Source organism: Chlamydotis macqueenii, chromosome 9 (assembly GCF_036417535.1).
Source record: "Chlamydotis macqueenii isolate bChlMac1 chromosome 9, bChlMac1.mat, whole genome shotgun sequence".
Classification (NCBI taxonomy): Eukaryota; Metazoa; Chordata; class Aves; order Otidiformes; family Otididae; genus Chlamydotis; species Chlamydotis macqueenii.
The window spans coordinates 8545713-8559531 of NC_141564.1; the positions used below are offsets into that span (position 1 = coordinate 8545713).

The 13819-nt window shown below is 42.9% G+C and overlaps 1 protein-coding gene across 11 annotated transcripts in view; it reads right to left on the reverse strand.

Annotated features, from left to right (window-relative positions):
* The window catches only part of GIGYF2 (GRB10 interacting GYF protein 2), a 75986-nt gene extending 66341 nt beyond the window's left edge, over positions 1–9645 (reverse strand). For 10 of the 11 annotated variants that reach the window (XM_086754666.1, XM_086754665.1, XM_086754659.1 and 7 more), the window contains exon 1: positions 9544–9645. The gene's annotated coding sequence lies outside the window, so the exon portion shown is untranslated. Of the gene's footprint in view, positions 1–8811; positions 9512–9543 lie in introns of those variants that run through there. The other variant, XM_086754657.1, reaches the window with a different exon arrangement.
* Positions 9646–13819: the final 4174 nt, after the last annotated feature.

A 13819-nucleotide genomic window follows, 5' to 3' on the forward strand; every position in this document is an offset into this window, starting at 1 on the left:
AAAGACAAGAGAAAACTATTGGATAGGAGGCATTCTGGAAACACATAATGATTTGGGATGAGGGGGCAGAGGAAACAGGAAAAAGATTTAAGAAAGCTAAGACAGCAAGCACACAAGAGGAATACACTTAGCCATGCCAGAGCAGACAAGACAGGGAAAGCAAAAATCATGCACTGATTCTGCTGGTTCACAAAGCAGGAGCCAGAAGGTGAGAGTACGCAAGTCAAACTGGAGAGGAATATCTGACAGGGACTGCACAACACACATGGTCAGTGCACAAAGGAGAAGCTGTACTAAGTGGAAAGTTAAGTTGGGGTGGACTACACAGCGCTTTCATAGCGAGAGGAAAGAGTTAGGGTGAACCAAGGAAAAGGGTGAGGAATTAAGAAAAGGGAATGAATTATCAGGTTATAAAATTAATTATTCTGGCCAAGGAAAAGGCAGGAATTTATCAGGCCCCAAGCTTTTCTTCAAATCATGTCTATCCTTGACCAAGGTGCTAGTGCAATAGTTGCAGTTTTCCTGCATATTTTGGGAAAAATTGAATTGCTTCATAAACTGGAACCCCATTTTCCCGGGGTGGTACTGCAGCCACCAACCCACTATCAGCATGCAGGACTGAAAACAGAAGAAATCACATCAAGCCCACTATCAACCTGTGGATCAGCAAGGAAAAAAAACCATCCTTTCTATTTTGTCAGCAGCTTAGGACTTGGAAAGTCAGAAGTCCATCCTCTGAGCAGATACAAAATGTAATCCAATAACATTAAGCCTTTAAGTGGCTTTCACTCACGATTACCAGGTAATATTATAGGGACAGAAGTTGCTATCAGCAACACACAACTAATTTCACTGGTTTGTTTTAGGTACAATGGTTATTTTACCAAGCTCACTATTTAGTATCTGACAAGTCTATTAAAGCTTACAGAAACATCTGCTTCAGACACAAGCTGGAACTCGATTCTACTGGCTAGATCTATGTGCTAAAAGGCATAAGACAATATTTTAGTTGAAAAAAAAATATCTAAGAAAGATCTATAATTACTGTGGCATATTTTGGCTACAAGCTCTGGTCTTTTACAATATAGAGCTATCTAATAAATATCTAGGCAAAAAGCTGTTTTTCAGAGACTTGGAAAGATCTTAACTGCCCCGTTTTCCAGACTTTGCTCAACCTCAGGATTTACACAAAACGCCATCTTAAGGTTTGCCCCTTACTCACAAGCACTTGAGTTAAGTTTTTCAGGCAATATTAAATTACATTTCCATTATGGAATTCTGTCAGCTTGTACCACAGGGCAATCTGTCTCACCAAGATGTTTTGCTGTTTTGTATAGAGATAAACCGATTCTTAGCATCCTAAATTGAGTCTAGGCAATTACTGCATTCAGGTCTCCCTATCTAATCTTTCCTACAGATGAAAAAAAAATTAAAGATTTGGACTGTCATTGCAATTTATAGCTTTGAGGTTGCAGCTCACTTAGGTTTTTTATTAACTTTGGAAACCTAAATCTTGGAAAAAAACATGTAACACTGATCCTCCCTGTACACAGCTATTTTATTTTGGAAGACTCTGTTTGATCAGAGATGTTTAGGAAGAAAAGTATCCTTTTCTTTCAAGTCAGTTCTGTTGCTACCATAGGTTTGAAATAGTCTTTTTAACCTAGAAATTGGCTGAAAATTTTGAGAACCAAAGAACACAATGGAAATCTAATGTGAGCAGATTTAAGAGCAAGGAATTGGATTCTCCTTAAACAAACCTGAGATAGGAATTTAACAGCAGTGCTCCCACCATGCAACAGTAATATTACAACAAGATGATAAAACTTCACCTTCCACAAGCAAGAAAACATTCCACAGGCAGCTACTAGAGCTAGCTGCTTTCAGTGCCAATAACTGTGTTTCAAAAAAAATTAACAGGTTGACTGAATAATTAATGTTGATTTTTCTCTAATTCCTGAAATATTAAAGATCCAAAACTGTATGTAAGCTACCTTTTAAGTACAGTGCTAAGCAGGATGACTCAGGTAGCTACACTAGCAGTCTGTTTGATATTAATCATTGGCTAAAGCAGACAACACTGATTAAAGGGCACTGACATAATTAAGGCCAGCCAACATGGATTTATGGAAGACAAAATATACTTTTGAAAAAGTAGACGTTTCATTGTTCAAGCAAGCAAGTGAAATAAACTTAAACTTCTACACAACATTTCAATTCAGTAGAATGATAAAAAGGACAAAATCATTCAGAACCACAGGAAAAGTCTCATATCATTGCAACCTATCTTTTCTTTTAACCTTCTCTTCTAAAAATCTACAACAACCCATCTCAGAAGGCAAAATATTCTCAAAACAGAGTAAAAGGTAAGAAGCTATCCTCTGCTTCTATAGAATCTGTAACACTGGCCCACATAACTTCCAAAATCCGAGGATGACAAACATGGATAAGGTAAATAATGGAAATGACACATCATCAATAATACCATTATGAATTATTCAATTACTTGGTCCAGTATAGCAGGTTGCATTTAATAAGGCCAAGCACACAAAAGACTCACAAGCAGAAAACATAGGTGATATACAACAAATGAAAGACTATTCTGGAAAAACACAGTCCTGAAATCATAAATCCTGAGATTTATGACATTAATCAGCTGAAATGGAACAAATGACACAACATTGACTAAAAGAGCTAACAGAAAACACTGAATACAGAGAAATAAGGAAATATTGAGTAAATACAGAGTGGTTTTATCACTGCAGGGGTACCGTGTCCTATTCTATTGTCTGTAAGGCAAGAAAGCCAATAAATCAGGTGTTCAAAAATTGATAGAACATGACAGATATGCCGGGGGGGGGGGGCGGGGGAGACGGGACAACGGACGGAGGGACACACGACACACCACACCAAAGCTCTCTTTATTGAGCTTTGAGAAAAATTTAAGTATCTTGCTCAGTTTGTAAATGATCATGCACGTAAAAAAGAATGAAGACCAAAGTTTACTCAGCGAAGGGAGTGAAGCAAAACATTCAGAGATAAACAACAAAGTAAGTTGTTTTCATGTCAAGACTACACAATTTTCTAAAAAGTATGTTATAGCTTAAACAGAAAATTAATCAGAGAAAGAAGCCATTAGTCACATTACACAAGATGCCAGATGAGCCACAGTAGTCCCTTCTGGCTTAACAAGCCTTTATCCTGATAAAGGCAGTGAATTTTTCAAGGCCTATCTACCCACATGCCAAGAGGAAGTTTCTCCTAAGGGAACAATATCTAAACCTTCCACCTCTCCAGAAACTACACCTCTATTATTACAGTTACATTTTTTTATCTCCTAAGTCTTATAACCTTCCTGCCTCAAATCATTGCAAAAGTGTTTCAATCTCAGCAATTTCTGGTCAAAAATTGTCCATGATGTTCTCAAACAGCAGGACCAACATACAGATCCATCTAAAGCTTCACATAGTGCTTCAACTTGCAAGATGCTGCACCGCAGTTAAGAACAACAAACAGAAGAAGTCGGCACTGAAGCTCTTCTGGGATAGGACGACAAGAGAGGCTAAGGAGACCTGCACACCTAACAAAATCCAAGAAAAATAAAGGAACATTAAATATCACAATTACGAATACTTTCCTCCTTTCCTACCTACTATTGCGAACTTGGTGGTGAGAGGTAGGTTAGAGAGCTATCCGCTTCTCGCTTCACCTGAACACAAACGAACTTGAAAGTTTTCCTCAGTTTCTCAGCCAGAAAGCAGTGTGACCCACCTCTACTACAAGACTTCCAGCCAAAGGCAGACACCAGCCATTAAGCTACAAGCAGAGTCAGGGGACCACACCCTTAGCCCTGCCACTAGCTGGAACACAAGCCACTTCTCATTCCAAATCCTGTCCCAAAATCCTGCCAGCACTCGTTTTCCAGCTGAAAATCACTTTCACATCTGTCTTGATCTCCTACATCAAAAATCTGTGGGTAGGTAAATATTTAGTCTGTGCCATTCCACAAGATGTTACAAATCAGGATGCAGAGTCTGTCTATCTGCTCCTCAATAAGGCCAGTAGCCGAACTATGTAAATGCAACCAAAACCACACCGCAGCACCTCTCTCCCCCTTGTCACACACATTATACAGCCCATACATACATTCAAAGTGGTAGAATAAAGCTTTAGACTACATTCACTGAAAACATTCATTGAATTAACAGATCTGGATTGTTGTGGGGTTTTTTGGTTTTGTTTTTAAGTGTAATTTACATAAGCAGCTTCCTTGGGCTTTGCAGAAATTCTCTCCCCCATCTCTTCTTAAGGTTTCCTACTCATGCAGTTCTGAGATGTCCTATACTTCAGGAAACAAACATTCAACAGTGAGAAAGTGTCTACGAAAAAGTCCTAGCACACAGAATTACTATATTTATCAGATTGCTTATGTTCATCAACCAGGAAGTTATGTTAATATTGCTAATGATATTCACTTGTTTTGGTCTAAAAAACACATCTTTATCAAGTGAGCTGTGATGTTTTCCTGATCCTACCTTAGTACTCTTAAAGTCCAGTACAACATAATTAGAGAAAATCACATATACAGATGATTCAGCACTAACAAAGTCTAATGTAAAAGCTTCCACTAGTTTTAATGGTACTTAAACTGGGCCTCTGATTTATTAAATCAAGTTATTAGATGCTTTTACTTAAAAACCTTGCCATATCCTACTTGCACGATCAGCCTCATTCACCTATCACACACATTATTCAACACTGATGTCAGCCTTGCTTTCAGCAGACAACTACCAAAGGCTGGTCTCTTCCAACCTAAACCATCCTCAGATTCTACCACACACGGCTCAAAAAAACCCAAAAAAACCCAAACAAACAAAAAAACAACCGAACAAAAAAAAGACTTGTCAGTCACATCAACTCCTTGCCACATGACATGGACTCTTAAGCCTGAATTTACATAAATTCAGCTAGTCATTCCTCATCATAAAACTCCACCCAAAGTAATCCTCACAAAGTGCGTCTTTTCCTTCTGTTTCTTCCAATCTGAACTGACACGCTACCACACACAGACCACAAAACTGCTTTTACCCAATCTGACACACATGGACACGTACAGGCCATCGTATGTCTCCCAGTCACACAAACTGTATCATAAAATACCATCAACAGAATGCAAAATATTTCAATTTGTTGTCAGGAAAGGGGGGGGGGGGCGAGAGGGGGGGGAGAAGTATTTCAGAGTAACCACAACTTGAAACAAGTATTTCTCTACTGAATAAAAACCCCAAATATTATCTTCACAAAGTGCAATGCATCATGCTTACTTTCACTGTAATAACAGCTACTTAACATAAAAAAAATACTTTTCTAACCAGTTTAATTTTCCTAACATGTTATATATAAGCTTGTTTATCTGTTTATAATGATATACAAGTGACATATACAAGAGTCACTGTTGAAGGCACCAAGTAATCATTCTTTCTTTTTTCCCTAGATTTTTTAAAACATATTGTGAAAAAGATAGAAAATCAAAATGCACAGCTTTAATCATTAGCTGAGTGAATCAAATAAATAGTAAGTGATCCAAAAAGTACTGTCAACAAGGTAGTATTTTAAGACAAATTTTCTCAATGTCCGTCACAATTTCTCATTCACCTATAGACTCTACTATCTCTAGAGAGCTCCTGGTATCCCCGCTACTTTTCTCCACAACCCTGATATCCCGTTTCTATACATTACAAGCTTTAAGGATAAAAGGAGAAGCTCACTCCTGAAAACACACACTTTGATTTCGTGCTTGCCAAAAACTTCAGATGCATCAAAACAATTCTGTGCATCCTTTCCATACTGAAAAAAAAAAAAAAAAAAAAAAGCAAAAGTGATGTTGAAATTTCAATGTCAGTCTAGTTTCTCACACAGACATCAAGCCATTGCTACAGTTTCCATATTGAAGAAATGTTTAACCACCTTTACAGAGAATGGAGTGACAGCCCTCCCTTGACACAAAAAAAAAAAAAAAAAAAAAAAAGAGAAGTGGACACATTTGGTAGCAACACACTGTAGCAATCTCAGCTACTAAGAAAGCAATGCAAAGAACTTGATCTGCTACAATCCCCCGCTACCATCTGAGCTAAAGATGAAAAAATAATGGTATTAAACATCACTATGATGAACTACATGGTTTTATACATATATACACACACATATATACTACTACCAACCACAAGAGGGCCAATGTTGTCTAGATCTTATAATTTAAAGCACTTAATTCTTAGTTCCATCCATAACTTATGTACACACTGAGCAAGCAGGCTAAGTTTTCTCAGTTCTGGCAGTTTTCAAGCCAGATCATTTGTGCAACCAAAAAGTGCTCAGGAGTTGACTGCAAGAGAGGAAAGGAGAAGCTAAGCTGGGCTGAAAACTTAGTTCCCATAAAAGCAAATACCATTCTCCATGCAGCATTTCACACACCTAGGTTTTCAAATGTCACTCAATGAATTAAAATAAATTGATGAGAAAAACCACACAAAGAAATAGAGTCCCTTTCAACACAAACACTTCTTCAGTAACAAAGAGGAGAAGGGTTTATCCTTACTAAAACATCCAATGTATTAGACCTGTGCTTTTATGCTTGTGAGCGGAAATTTTATTGCTCTGCCCCTTAGCTCTGTCTATAATCATGAATTAAATATAGCTTATCTCCACTCATCTTTGAGCAGAAGCACTGAGAGGAAAAAAAAAACAACAACAAACAGAAGTGATGAAAAATGCTAGGAAAAGGATTTTTTTTTCTAAATCAGACTATCAGAAGATTTACTATCATACCATAAGAAGTCCTAAGAATGAATTTTAAAGACTTACAAGAGCAGGTAAAAATTTCAGCAGGATCAAATTTCATATTCTTGGTATTTCAAACAACAAAATCTAAAGAGCTGAACGCCTGAACTACTTTAAAGGAGGGGGCAAAGGGGAAGGAAAAGACCATGGTTCAGGTGCCTAGCTCATCTTCATCAATTACTGTGAACCAATGTTTCCCTTGTATGTTTAAATCAGAAAGATCTTTTAGCAGAGGCATGTTGTAGCAAACCACCTCTTCAGCCAGTCAGCTGCCCCATACAACTTTGACATCTAGTTTGTTTTTAAGTGAAGTATCTACAGATCTTCAAAGAGCTGCCAACTTTTTTCTTACATTCAGGTATAAGAAACTCCAGTTTATAACAGAACTCCATTTAAATAATTGGCCTTAGCAGACAGCAAGCATAGAAGAGATGCAACAGTGCTTAGTCTAAACTCCTTAAAAAACCCCAAAACCTTCTTTGCACTCCTCTTTTACACACCAAGTTTCTTCCTCAATCAAGGAGTAAAACAGTTTGAAAAATGAAGTTGTAAGGCCCTCAACTCTCTATTTACAAACATTTTTTCCACTTATATCAGCATAAAGATATTTTTCTTTTACTGTATGTTTTAGGAAGGCAAGGAAAAAAAACACTAATAGGAGTATCTCAGGATATTTTGCAGACCTCTTAAGATCAACATCTGTGATGAAAAGAGGATTTGCATGAGTCCAAGTTTTTACTGTAGTACCAAATAATTTTTGTAAGCACCCTGTGAAACAAATCATCCACGTGAGTACTCTGCATTTTAGTTCTATGCTCTTGCTCCAAAAGACAGGCTCAAAAAACCATTCAGAAAAGGTCCTAAAAGTAACACAGTGACCAGGTACCCCCACACACGTTCATGTACCCAGGGACTGGGAGAGCCTGAGTAGCTCTTAAAATCACTAAGAAAACCTAGTATTTATACACAATATAGTCAGATATTGCAAGGAGCCATCAAAGTCTCAACACAAGAAGTGAGTCTGGCTGGAAGTGACATTTAACTTACACTGATAAATCTCTACCTTCTTTTTAATATAATTGACCATTAGACAGAATGGTTTTGTGGTTTGTTTTTTGGTTTTTTTTTATTCACACATTAAATAAGAAACTAACACACATGACCCTTGACATTAGTTAACCTAATGTGTAGAACTCGTAGAACTACACGAGCCTGGGGGGGGGAAGTGAAGGGGGTGCAGAAGGGGCAATGGACACTCCATTTCTGTTGATACCCCCAGGACTGATTAGGGCATACATTTTCACCTCAGCATCAGCTAACCATTCAAACGATACCTATTCAAGTGAATGGCAAGAATACCAATAGTCATAATACTACAAATCTTATTATCTATTGAAGCCAACACCCAATAACGGAGCTCAAAAATACCAGAACAAAGCTTTGGTTGGTGACAACTTCAACCCCATTCTATTTACAAAGGTTCCCAATTATCACACTGTGCATCTAGCAAGTGTTCTATTCACAAAGCAGCAAATTAATTTGTGTTTATTAAAAAGTTTCTTAAGAACAAAAGCAACCAGCAGAGTTACGGGGGGAAAAAGAAAAAAAAAAAAAAGGTCACACGTACTTTCCAGGAACTTGCCCAAGTCAGCTCCTGAAGCAAGAAAACAGAATGAGCAGCAAGAAGTTAGAGAGAAGCATATAATCAGAATTCAGAAGTTCTTCCCCCTCCCACCCAAGAAAACAGACACTTAAGAATGACAGTATGAGATAAACAATTACAGCAGCAAACCAAGAACACTGAACTGAGGTTACTGGGAAAAATGTAGGTTTTATTCCACAAGTACTACTTGGCAACATCTCCTTTTGGCCTACAATTTGTCCCACTTCAAAGTGCAATTACACAGAGCTGAAAGAGCGGAGACTGCTTTGTTGACACTGAAACTACTTGTCTTGGATCAATACCAAACGTACACAATTCTGATCGATGTTCTCTTGAGCCTGCCAAGGCCTCTCCAGTCAAACACTGCTGGTCATTGCTGCTCCCAACACCCTGCTGCCTGCCGGGGGAAAGGCTCGAATGCTCGACGAGCTCCCTCCTTCCTCAGCCTGTGTAACCTGACAGGGCTGGGCGTGCTCGGAGCGGGGCACACATAGGCTTCAACGACGGCGCACCTGCCCGCGGCGCTGCCGGAACACAGGCCCACTCCCACTGGGCTGGGAGGGGACGAGCCAGTTCACAAGGGTCAGCGTGAGGGGAGACGGCGCCGGGTACGCAGCCGCCAGCCCCGGAGGGCATGAGGAGCCCCGGGGGCCCCGCCGTCACCTGCCAGGCACCGTCTCACCCTGCCGGGACCTGCTGCCAAGGAGCCGCACGGAGTGGGCAAGGCCCGCACCCCCGAGCGGGGCCAAGCCCAGCGAGCCCTGCAAAAGCCCATCGCCAGGAGCGCAGGGAAGCCCCTCCGGGCACGCCCCTCGCCGCCGGGCCGGTCTGGCCTCGCCTCCCGGTAGGCCGCATAGTGCCTCGGGGCTGCGGCACCCGCGGCGGACAGGAGCCGCCGGCAAGGCCGGTGCTGTGCGCGCGGCCTAGGCCCGCTCCCGCAGGCAGGGAGTGCGGCGACGGCGGCGGGAGCGCGCCGGCGGGAACGAGGCGGCGGGGGCGGCGGAAGCGGCGGCGGGGTCAGGGAGCCGGCGGGACGCTGTTACCTGCGCTCCCGGTCGGAGAGTCCCTCACGGCCACAGCGACTCCTCAGCCCCAACAACACAAGATGGCGGTCGCGCCGCCACGCAACGTCACGTGAGGGCCGGCCCCGCCCCCGGCCTCCGCCGCGGGACCCGGATGGGCGATGGTCCTCCCCTCCCTGCCAGCCCTCGCGCAGGCACCGCCCGCGTGACGACGCCGGGGCGGGGAGCAACGGGGCGGTCCCCCAGCAGCTGCGCGCGCATGTCCCCCCCACACCGCCCCCCCCCCCGAGGGAGCGCGGGCGCCCCCTGCCGGACCCGCACAGAGACTGCAGCCCCCCCGGGGCGGGGGGCGGCCGGCCAGGCCCGCGGGGTCCGTGCCGGTCGCTCCCCGAGCTGGGCCCGCTGCGCGTCCCGCCCGGCCTCCTCTCCCGGAGCAGCAGGGCCCCGTCAGCCCGAGCCCCTCGGTAGTTGAATCGCAGCGTCACGCTGCTGCCGTGGTCTCCCGCCCGGACAGGCCCCGCAGGGCCGGGTGCAAAGCGGCGGTTGGGGCCTCGACGGCGGAGGTAAATTAGTGCTGGGCACCTGCGTCCGGGCCTCGGGGACACGCGTTCGCGCCACTCAGCCATACCCTCTCCTTCTAGCTTACATTTGATAATTCAGCTTTGTTAGCGGCACCCAAAGGCCACAGGGAACTGTCTGCCTCTGAGAAGCGACCATGTTGGGTCCACACGCGGTGTCCGGGGGCCCAGCCCCGCTCTCACCCGGTCACGGTGGAGCCCTGTGGGGGAGGGCCCGTGAGCAGGCAGCGGCTGCTGCTGCTGACAGAGAAAGGGTGGTAGGTGGTTCGTATTTTAACTGCAGATTTCCTAACAAAAAAAAAAAAAATCAAGACCTAAAGGCAAACTTTCCCAGCTAAAAATATTGGTTTATTTTTAGTCCTAAAACCCACATGCATACATGATGCAGAATAGCCCCATGTGGTTCCTTCAGCCTAAAAAAATTATTTTTGGCTGTTACGCACTGTTGAAGGTGTAACTTTTCAGCTGAAACAATTTCACTCCAATCATGATTTCAGCCACAATCCATGTGGCTTTCTCCCTCCTCTTCTAGGTGAATAAATACTTGTCATTGTGCACTGAACAGCAGCCAAAACTGATGCAACAGTGAGCACAAGTGATTCTTCTGAGCTAATGGGTTGAAAGCCTGTAATTCTTAGGACATGCTTTTAGCTGAGAGCAATATAGGAGTGGACTACTTCACCTGAAAATCTTACAATGAAATTTCCCGTTTAGGAGGCTGGTATATAAAAGCAAAGGTCCGTAGCAAAGGGCTGGCCTCTGATAAGCTACATCTGATCCCCCCGGTTGTTGTCACACAGCTTGAGCCAATGCTAATAACGGTTTAGGGAGGGAGAGAGGCAGCACTGCATTTCAAGCTGTCAGTCAGAACTTGCAACTTCACTGCAGGAGTGGCTCTGCCTTCTTGTTCTACTTCTCAAACTTGAGTTTGAACATTTGAAAATATTTTCACATGCTCTAAGACAAGCTTTATCTGAGACGTGAGAAGTTTAGCACTTACGGAAATGTTTTTCTCCCACTTAGCACAAACATTATGCTATTGAGACAAAAAATTCAAGAAAAGAGTGTTTGAAACATGCCTTATCTGCCAAACTTGGCATTTTTATAAAATATCTCAAGGAAACTCAGATGACTTTTTTTTTTGTAATAGCATCTTAAATCCTCCACAACGCTCATTCAAGCAGAACAGGGAGACTAATGAAAATTCAAGACGCTGCCTGTGTGGTTAAGTTCCTGCATGGTTTAATTACAGGACTGCAGCTAATGTTGTTGAGGTGTGAAATTACCCCAGCAGCTAGTCTGACACTCACTAGGGTACTGAGGGCATAAAGTACTTCAGAGCCTTCCAGATTACCATGCCAATTCATCCAACCTATTAAAAATTCAAGCAGGGGGAAATGGCATTCCTAACAAGCTAAAAACCTTCCTTATTGACCCATTGTCTTCACCCATCCTAGCTTGGAAGCAAGAGCCTGCCTCCCTCAGTACAGCAGAGAGTAGAAACGCAGAGCACAGCTTTGAAACAGTAAATAATGGTCATAAAACAGCCCAGAAGATGTGACAGGGTCTGTCATGTCTCCCATTGCCACTCCCACTTTTTGTTACTTGGAAAAGTGTCTCTCCTGTTTTGTCTACAAAGAGTCAATGTCTTCTCAGCAGCCCCTGTTTTCCATGGGAGTGGAGAACCGTCCTCATTTGTCACATCCCTAAAAAGAATGATAAAGCAACAGACAAGGCAGGCAGGTGAACATCCGACTGCAGTTTTTAAAGTCAGTCACTTGAACGGACCTGTCATCTCAGATGGCTTACGCTGACAGACGGACTACCACAAATAAACTGCTACTTCTGCAATGCCCAATTATTTTAGTACATCCTTCCCACATGGGGCAAGCTGAGCTTGAAAGGCAACAATAAAGCACTTCAGTTACTGCAATCTATCTTGCAAAGGATTTATTTGGGCACTCCAATAAGGTTAAAATTTGATTTGGTCATCTTAATCCTTGCAGCTAAAGCCTGAATCCTAAGCCAGGAAGAATCTGATCATACTGTTTCCCTTTCTCTCTTAATTTATGTTTACACTGAGCTTTTTAGGTGAGACTTCCTGCCATCACACTGTCTCCTGCAGCCAATGACAATGGCTGTGACAGAAGCATTGGTGAGAAACGCACTGCGATCCGAGTATCCAGACAGGCTGAACCCATCCTCGGTGCTGGCTGAAGTGCTAGTGACTCCTCTGCTGTACGTCTCCTAGTCTGGGAAACATTAAACAAAAACCCTCCAGAGATCAAGGGCTACCTGGAGTTCCCGTTCTAGGAGATGAGTGACTTGAGGCAAGTCTTCATCCTTTCTGAGAAAGACCCATAACCACAACAGGATTTTCATCAAACTTCTCTACTTGTCGTCACAGACTTGGAGTCACTTGGGGCACATCAGGAGTGCCAGACTGGTATTGACGTGCCAGCCGGTATCAGTAAAGAGTTGGGATTGCCAGGACCTTCAGGAGCTGCCTGTGGTCATGTTGAGCATAAGAGGAGGATAGAGCGTCAAGGACTGTAATATATTAATTATAGGTAAATAAAATCGTTAAGCATTGTCAGTCAGTATTAGATGGGAGACTTAGCTAGACAATTTCTTTTTAGTACTTCTGCATAACCTAATGACATTGTTATTCCATCCAACAGTTACCAGCAAAACAGAACAATTTAGAAAGCAATTAACTTCCCAATGTCAATTTTTGCAAAGCTAATTTCAAAACACACATTACTGCAACTTCAGAATCCAAAAGCACTTACTGTTCACGGCGCTGAATAAAGGCCCCAACTAACAGCATCTATTTGAATTTTGCAAAACTACTACAGACATACTGCTCATTTCCTTATTGAAACTTGTCAGCTGGAGTTGACTCAAATCTCTTAAAATAAAACCACTGGAAGCCCTTTTTCCACCCTCTTTCTCCTGCTGCCTGGGGCTCCTCACCCAGCTGCACATGCAAAGCAGCACGAGTCAGCAGTGCTTGCTACACTCTGGAGGAAAAAAAAAAAAAAAGAAAATCATGAGCTCTAATGTTGCAATTTTTCTGTGGAAATAGAGACTAAGGAACTTTTACCCTGATTTTACCTGACCTCCAAGACACAAGGGCTCACAGACACGCAGTAAATGCATCATCTGCAGACAACGCACAGAGCAGAGCTGCACTGGCTAAAATATTTACATCTTCCATTTCATCATGGATCATACCCGAAACAATGCATGGTTAAACCTCCTCCTGAGCCCCCCTAAACTGGCCGTGCCAGCAAGGCTTAGCAGATCAGCAACAAGATGCTTGGACGCATTTTCAGATGTCCATATATTTTTTTCTTTTTCCATCCATTCTATAAAGGCAGAAAGAGGAAATGCAAAGGGAGATCTAGCTGAAGCAATATGCCTGGCTCCCAGCTGGGGCACTACCGGGACTGAGAAACAGTGGCTATTTTAAGATAAGGGAAGGCCGACAGCCTTCAGATGTCAACATTTAGCAGTGGACAGTATTTCACATGTTTACACAGCCTTGTCCCTTTCTGAGGAATTGCAAACATTGGGGCTTTTTTACACCAGAACTGCTGTACAAAAGGGGAAGTGCAATCACAAAGGGGCTGAACACTTCCCTCACTCATCCAAGTCAGGATGCTGAGCTCTGAGAATCAATACTGTAAGCTGTGAACAAAATAGTATACTGGGGG